Genomic DNA, 8613 nt, shown 5'->3' with positions numbered 1-8613 from the left:
CGATTGAAATTCGCGCACTGTGACGTCACGACCGTTTCGACCAATTGAAAAGCGTGACATTTTCTGTCGACAACTCCTGCTTACAACGATGAGGCATTAAAGGCTTCCGCCTTAATAACGCGAAGCTTGTTGTGTTGCCGCTGAGCAAGTAGGGCACCAACGCCATGGCCGCTCGCATCGGTCCGAAGTTCCGTAGGGGCTGAAGGATCAAAGTGAGCCAACACAGGTGGAGCAGTGAGGGCATTGATAAGGGCTCTGAAGGCGTCAGCTTGGGGGGGTCCCCAAGAGAACGGGATGTCCTTCTTGAGGAGCGTGGTAAGAGGTCGGGCTATTTTCGCAAAGTTCTGGATGAACCGGCGGAAATAGGAACATAGGCCGAGAAAGCTGCGCACATCACCGGAGGAGCACGGAGTAGGAAATGAACGCACGGCGCGGACCTTCTCGGGGTCGGGTTGGATACCAGCAGAATCGACCAAGTGGCCAAGGACCTTGAGCTGTCGGCGGCCGAAGGTACATTTCTTCGAGTTCAGCTGAAGACCTGCGCGGCGGAAGACGGCAAGGATGGCTGAAAGGCGATGAAGATGGCTTTGGAATGTGGACGAAAAAACAATCACGTCATCTAAGTAGCAGAGGCATGTCGTCCACTTAAAACTGCGCAGGAGGGAGTCAATCATGCGCTCGAAGGTGGCAGGGGCATTGCACAGGTCAAAAGGCATGACTTTAAACTGGTACAGGCCGTCCGGGGTGAAAAAGGCGGTTTTCTCCCGATCCCGTTCATCGACAGTGATCTGCCAGTACCTTGAGCGAAGATCGATGGAGGAAAAGTAACTGGCGCCGTGCAAGCAGTCGAGAGCGTCGTTAATTCGGGGCAAAGGGTAGACGTCTTTCTTTGTGACGGCATTCAGATGGCGGTAATCGACGCAGAATCGCCAAGTTTGATCTTTCTTTTTAACAAGCACGACAGGGGATGCCCAAGGACTACTCGAAGGCTCGATGATGTTGCGGGCCAGCATCTTGTCCACTTCTGCCTGAATAACACGGCGCTCTGCGAGGGAGACCCTATAGGGCCGTCTGTGAATAGGGCGGGTCTCGCCGGTGTCAATGTGGTGGGCGACAACAGAGGTTTGACCCAAGGGACGGTCCCCAAAGTCAAAAATATCACTGTAGGAGGACAAGAGGCTGTGAAGAGCTGTAGAATCAGCAGAGGGTAGATCGACCGCTATCATCCGGGAAATAGAATCCTCACTGGAAGGCTGCGATGTAGGGTGTCATGCCGGGAAACCCGCCCGGATTCCAATTCTGCCGGCCGCTTTCTCCTACGAGCGTCCCTTTTGACAAGCCCTGGTGCTGCGCCGCAAGGCACGCGCCCTAACGCTCCCTGACAAGCCACGATGCTGCGCCGTACGGCAGCGGAGTCCTAAGGAGAAGCATCTGCAAGCAACACGCCTGGACCTGTCGCAAGAGGCCAGACAGCGAGGCGCCAGATTCCTTCTCTCCCGGACGCCACCGCGCGCGGCAAAATTTGAAGCGGTTGGCCCGCGCGATCGCTGATTGGTCCTTTCGGACTGCCGTCGAGTGCTGCCTTTGGATTGGCCAGTTCTGAGGGGCCACCGTTCCTCAGGCTATATAAGCCCCAACGCTGCAGCTTGGAAGTGAGTGACGGAGTGACCGAGTGACCGACCCACCGTGAGTCGAGTGCTGCTCACGAGTGGAGTCGGATGGTGTGACGTGCTGGTGTCTCGCTGATCGTCGCTGTGCGAGAACAATCGCGTTGTATAGCTCTCGGCCCCCGTGCCGATGTTGAACTATATTATGCCCTGTACATAATGTATAAAGCATTTTCTTAGTCTCACCGACGCCTGACTCGGAGTCTTCGCTACCGCTAAGAGAGCTGGCAACGCTCAGTCACGAAACGGGTGGCGAGCGCAACGGGACCACCTCTAGGGCACAACATTGGATGGCAGCTATGGGATCGACCGACATCAGCTACCTCGGCGCGGTGAGTGCCTGAAGTTTTCCTCAAACGCCAGACTTTCTCTAACACAGGTTATAGTAGCTTAGACAAAGAATTGGTGTAGCATTGCGTTAACCTTGTGTGTTTCAAGCCTAGGAAGAGTGTTTTGAAAACCAAGGGATGCTGAAGGGGTAAACAAGGCAGTGTGTGAAATTCTTGCGCGTACCGAACTAGTAGCGATATAGTCGTGTACGGCAAGTAGTTTCTAAAAGGGCAAACAGCAAGAGGCAGTGTGAACGATGGAGAGTTACAAGGTTAAAGAACTTCTCCAAATTTGTGAGGAGTTGGGCATTGATTTGGGCTCAAAAAAAAGAAAGAATGCGATCCTTGAGGTCATGAGGACTGCGGACGTGACGGCTGAGGAAGCCGAAGAGGCCTGGGCTGATATCAATGAAAGGCGTGAACGGGAGGAAAAGAGAGAAAAGGAACGTCGCGAGGAGGAAATGAAAGAAAAGGAGATGCAAGAGCGCCAGGCGCTTAGAGAGCACGAGGTTAAAATGAAAGAGCTGGAGCTTTGAAAAACCTCGCCAGCGCCTAGTCTTGCTTCGACGACGGTTCCCTCTAACGCTCCAAAAATACACACTGCCGCCCTTTGTAGTCGGCGAGGATATGGCTAAATACCTCGTTAAATTTGAGCATTGTGCGAACGGAATGACATTGAGCGATCCCTCTGGGCACAGAATCTGTTAGCCTTGCTTCCCGGGAGGCATCTGACGTGATAACTTGCTTATCGAAAGAGGCGTTTGAGAGCTACAGTGATGTGAAGGAGGCGCTATTGCGAAAGTACAAACTGTCGCCCGAAGCTTTCCGGCAGAGGTTCCGGTATGCACAGAAGGGCAGGGAGTCACATGTTGACTTCGCGTTTCGTCTAAAAGCCGACCTGGTTGAATGGCTGAAAGGCGAAGAGGTTTACGACGACCGCGATAAAGTCGTGGAATGCCTCGCGTTAGAACAGTTCTACCGTTGCACTGATGAGGATGTCAAGCTCTGGCTGCAAGATAGGCTAAAAGAGGTTAAGCTAGACAAGGCAGCAGAATTAGCTGGAGAGTATTACCTCCGCCGCAGCTTGCACAGCAGGGCAGTGCGTGTAGAAAAAGCAGATAAGAGAGACGGGTTTTCAAGGAAGCCCGACGAACGGAAGCAAATCAAGCGTCGCGAGTTTCGGAAAGACGAGTCCCTTACCAAAGAAACTGTGAAGGAAGGACAGAATGCATCTCAGAATGCTAGCGACGGTCTCAAGCAGCGAAACGATGCGACGCGTTCTTTTGAAAAACGGAAGCCGTTAATCTGCTACAACTGCAAAAAGCAAGGGCACATCGCGGCGAACTGCCAAGAGAAAGTTGCTTTTGCAACGATACGGGAAACAAACAAAAACATGCGACTGTTGGAGCCATACATGCAGGAAATTAAAGTAAACGGCAAGAAGTGCAGAGCACTTCGGGACTCGGCAGCAACTATGGACGTCGTCCACCCGTCTTTCGTCTCCTCTAGTGACTTTACAGGAGAATGCGCTTGGATACGGCAAGTGGCCGAGGATGAGAGTGTCTGCTTACCGATCGCAGCGGTCATCATTGAAGGAGAGTTTCGAAAACTTAACACAGAAGCCGCTGTGTCTGCCGCCCTTCCGGAGCACTTTCCCTACCTGTTCTCAAATAGCTCGGAGCAGATGCTGAAGGATCAGGGCAAATCATTCTTTGCCGACGTGGCGTACATGGCCCTCACGCGATCCAAAGCGCGCCAACTGTCGAGGGAACTGGACTTTGAGTCGGTGAACGAACAGCCGTGCGGCACGCGGAGCGATCAAGGTAACTTGAGTGGCGGGCAGACACGGGAGATGCAGAGCTCGGAGACTGGCTTGGGAGAGCGTGGTTTGGACGAGACTGAGAGTGATACGTGCACTGCTAGCCGCGATCTAGACACGACGCCGCAGTTAGGCGACGCGGGCTCCATACTCGCTCCGGTTTCCGCCAGCTGGCAGGAGCTGGCCGCAGTTGAAAAGGAAACGCTCATTCGCGAGCAGCAGCAAGACTGCTCAATAGCCGATCTGATGAAGAGCGTCAGACTGGGAGTGGAGAAAAAGAGGGTTTCATTTTACGAGAGATCTGGCTTATTGTATCGCTGCTACACCGATAAGCAGGGTCGCAAATATGAGCAGATTTTGATCCCTCGAAAATATCGCTGTCAGTTACTGGAACTCGCGCACGAAAATGCGTGGGCAGGGCATCTTGGCTTAAAAAAGACCAAGGCTAGATTGGCTCAGGAGTTTTATTGGCCGTATTGTTGGAAGGATGTCGAACAATTCGTGCGATCTTGCGAAACCTGCCAGAGAGTGGGCAAATCCACTGACAAGAGGAAGGCGCCGATGAAGTTAGTGCCAGTCATAACAGAACCTTTTCGGCGACTGGTAATTGATATTGTAGGTCCTTTGCCAGAATCAACGAACGGGTGTAGGTATGTTCTGACGGCCCTGTGCGTCGCGACCAAGTTCCCGGAGGCGGTACCACTTAAGGAGCTAAATTCTTCCCAGGTCGTGGACGTTCTGCTCTCAATGTTCGCACGCGTCGGGTTCCCTTCTGAGCTCCAGTGCGACAATGGCAGCGTCTTCACCAGCTGCCTAACTTCTACCTTTTTGGAAAGATGCGGCATTAAAGCGGTGCACAGTTCTATCCATCACCCGCAATCTAATCCAGTAGAGCGAATGCATTCGGTGCTGAAGCGCATATTGAGAGCCCTGTGCTTTGAGCGTCACTGTGACTGGGAGGCCTGCATTCCCGCCGCTATGTTCGCCTTGAGGTCTGCTCCCCATGAGAGCACAGGCTTTAGCGCCGCGGAGCTCGTGTATGGCCGAAGCCTTAGAACTCAGCTGCGCATGTTGCGAGAGTCTTGGGAAGGCAGTGATGACGACCCAAATGTAGTCTCCTACGTCCTCGACCTTCTTCAGAGGCTCGGGAAAACAAAAGATATTGTAGAGAGGCACATGAAGGCGGCGCAAATCTTGTCAAAGGGATATTACGACAAGTCAGCAAAAAAACGCACCTTCGAAGTAGGTAGTCAAGTAATGTTGCTGCGTCCGTCGAAGAAAAACAAGCTCGAGGTTCACTGGGAAGGACCCGCGAAGGTTGTATCGAAGCTTTCCGATACCAACTACGAAGTGAAATTAGGGAGACGGCCCAACAAAATTTATCACAGCAACTTGATGAAGCCCTACATTCAGCGTCACGCGATTGTAAGCATGACGATAAATGCTGCCGATGAGGAAGGGGCGGAAATCCTGACGACAGCTGACATGAAAGATTGTGGTTTAGAGCTAATGTTGGAACAGCTGACTTTGGACGCGCGTCTAAGTACCACCCAAAAGGAGGATTTAAAGGGAATAGTTTCCGAGTTTAAGGAGGTTTTTTCAAACCGTCCCGGAAAGACCACGGTCTTAGAGCACGACATCGAGCTAACATCTGAGCAACCGATCGGCAGTAAACCGTATCGTTGTTCACCCGTGCAGAAAAAAATCATGGCTGAGGAGATTCAGCGCATGCGTGACTTGGGGGTTATAGTGCCAAGTGAGAGCGACTACACATCGCCCCTGATACTTGTCCAGGTTCCGGGAAAGGATCCGAGGCCATGCGTCGATTATCGGCGTCTGAACGCGATCACCCGAGATCAGACATATCCGATACCGAACCTAGAAGAAAGAGTGGAGACGGTGTCGAAGTCAAATTATACATCTACGCTGGACCTCGTGCGAGGCTATTGGCAAGTACCCCTTACGGAACGGGCTAGCCGTTGCGCCGCGTTCGTTTCCCCGTTCGGAACCTTCCGCCCACTCATGCTGAGCTTCGGACTTAAAAACGCGCCGTATTGTTTCTCTAGCCTGATGGACAGAGTGCTTCATGGTTTGGGCGAGTTTGCATTGCCATACCTCGACGATGTTGCCATCTTTTCAGACACTTGGGAAGAACATCTCGAGCACTTGCGAGTTGTATTGTGCAGGTTGAAAGAGGCAGGCCTCACTGTGAAACCAGCTAAATGTCACCTAGGTTGTGGTGAGGTGACTTATTTGGGCCATGTGGTGGGGCGCGGCCGGTGTAGACCTTCCGACATCAAGGTAGCCGCTATTGTAAACTATCCCCGGCCAACCACTAAGACGGATATAAGGGCTTTTTTAGGTTTAGCTGGATATTACCAACACTATGTGAGAGACTACTCTGACCTTGCCAGCCCGCTAACAGACGCGCTTCGAAAATCGGAGCCCGTTAAGGTGACGTGGGACTCGAAGAAAGAAAATGCGTTCCAAATGTTGAAACAAGCATTGAGCCATAAGCCGGTTCTAACGGCGCCAGACTTTTCGAAAGGTTTCATCATTCAATGTGACTCGAGTGATCGCGGAATGGGAGCGGTGCTATGCCAAGAACATGCTAGTGGTCATGAACGACCAATTTTGTATTTGAGTCGAAAACTAAGTTGTAGGGAAGAGGCATACAGCACCTCTGAAAAAGAGTGCGCCTGCCTTGTGTGGGCAGTTCAGAAGCTGGCTTGTTATGTCTCCGGTTCTAAGTTTGTTGTGGAAACGGACCATTGCCCCCTAACCTGGTTAAGTAACATGTCGTCTAAAAGCGGCCGTTTGCTGAGGTGGAGCATGACCCTCCAGCAGCACAATCTGGTTGTCCGCTATAAGAAGGGAAGGTTTAACGCGAACGCCGATGCTCTAAGTCGTGCATTCTAGGCCTCGCTTCTTTCAGTGACCTCCTCGTTACTTACCTTCTCTCGCTTTGCAGCAAACTATCATGTTCGAAGGAAGAAAGGGGCAAAAATGAATGACCTCATTTGCTTCCTCAGTAGTGTGTTTTCGGTCCAAATGATTTCAAGGGGACCAATCTTATTTTCATTATTATTGTTGATTATTAAGTGCTCCTGTTATTTTGATGTGTTGATACTTTGCAAAATGGTTGTTTAAACCTTGTGTACCAGATCGTACACATGCCTCTTGTTGCAGCGGGAAGAAATGGGGACATCAATTTAGTTAGGTTAATTTGGATTATGGCTTCGTCTGGTGTTTGACGGGAGACAGAGGGCACTTGCTTGTGTTGGGTGTTGCCTTTTGCCGGTCGGTTTTGTAGTCTGCAGAACGACCAACCATGACCAGTGGCGAGAAGCAAGGGGATCGGAACGACCTCAGCGAAGCTGGTCGAGGTGCCTTGGCGACAACGAGGTCAACAGAGCTCCTGGCCTGCGAGTGGGACCTGGTGCTCGTGAAGTTACCTGGACTGGACGTGAACTTGGAAGAGCCTGACGAAGATGCGCGCCTGGCATCCGAGCCACGTGGAAGCAGCTCGTCTTCGCGGCGCCTTATCTGATGGCGGGGATGCTGTCATGCCGGGAAACCCGCCCGGATTCCAATTCTGCCGGCCGCTTTCTCCTACGAGCGTCCCTTTTGACAAGCCCTGGTGCTGCGCCGCAAGGCACGCGCCCTAACGCTCCCTGACAAGCCACGATGCTGCGCCGTACGGCAGCGGAGTCCTAAGGAGAAGCATCTGCAAGCAACACGCCTGGACCTGTCGCAAGAGGCCAGACAGCGAGGCGCCAGATTCCTTCTCTCCCGGACGCCACCGCGCGCGGCAAAATTTGAAGCGGTTGGCCCGCGCGATCGCTGATTGGTCCTTTCAGACTGCCGTCGAGTGCTGCCTTTGGATTGGCCAGTTCTGGGGGGCCACCGTTCCTCAGGCTATATAAGCCCCAACGCTGCAGCTTGGAAGTGAGTGACGGAGTGACCGAGTGACCGACCCACCGTGAGTCGAGTGCTGCTCACGAGTGGAGTCGGATGGTGTGACGTGCTGGTGTCTCGCTGATCGTCGCTGTGCGAGAACAGTCGCGTTGTATAGCTCTCGGCCCCCGTGCCGATGTTGAACTATATTATGCCCTGTACATAATGTATAAAGCATTTTCTTAGTCTCACCGACGCCTGACTCGGAGTCTTCGCTACCGCTAAGAGAGCTGGCAACGCTCAGTCACGAAACGGGTGGCGAGCGCAACGGGACCACCTCTAGGGCACAACAAGGGACATTGGATACGGCAGTTGTTGGGTCAGGAGCCAGGACAGAGACTGTGCAATCGGTCAATGGGGACAGATCAGCAAGTGAAATGCCGGTCGGAAGTACCTGAGGGGACAGGCTGAAGTTGAGGACAGGGAGGCAGGTGCAGTTGTTGGTGATGTGGACAATGGTGTGGGGAAAGAGGACGTTTCGATTCAGAATCACATCGGTGATAGGGCAGGCGACGTAGTCTCTATCAGGGACGGGAGGAGAAGGCGACATAGGGATGTAGACAGCAGCTTGTGGCGGGAGACGAGCAAACTCGGTGGATTGAAGGCGAGGTGAGCTGCTGGAGTCGTCATTGCACAGGGGCAGATCCATTCGGAGAAGGCCTGAGGAACAGTCAATAAGAGCTGAATGGGCGGTTAAAAAGTCAAGGCCAAGGATTATGTCCTGAGGGCACCTGTTCAGGACGGTGAACAGAACGGGTATATGACGTCCGGCAATGCTGACTCTCGCAGTGCACATTCCAATCACGGCAGCGGGGCTGCCATCGGCGACGCGAACCGTGGA

The sequence above is a fragment of the Amblyomma mixtum genome, chromosome 2 (assembly GCF_055824585.1).
Source record: "Amblyomma mixtum isolate Tamu chromosome 2, ASM5582458v1, whole genome shotgun sequence".
NCBI classification, from domain to species: Eukaryota; Metazoa; Arthropoda; class Arachnida; order Ixodida; family Ixodidae; genus Amblyomma; species Amblyomma mixtum.
This window is presented reverse-complemented; position numbering follows the sequence as displayed.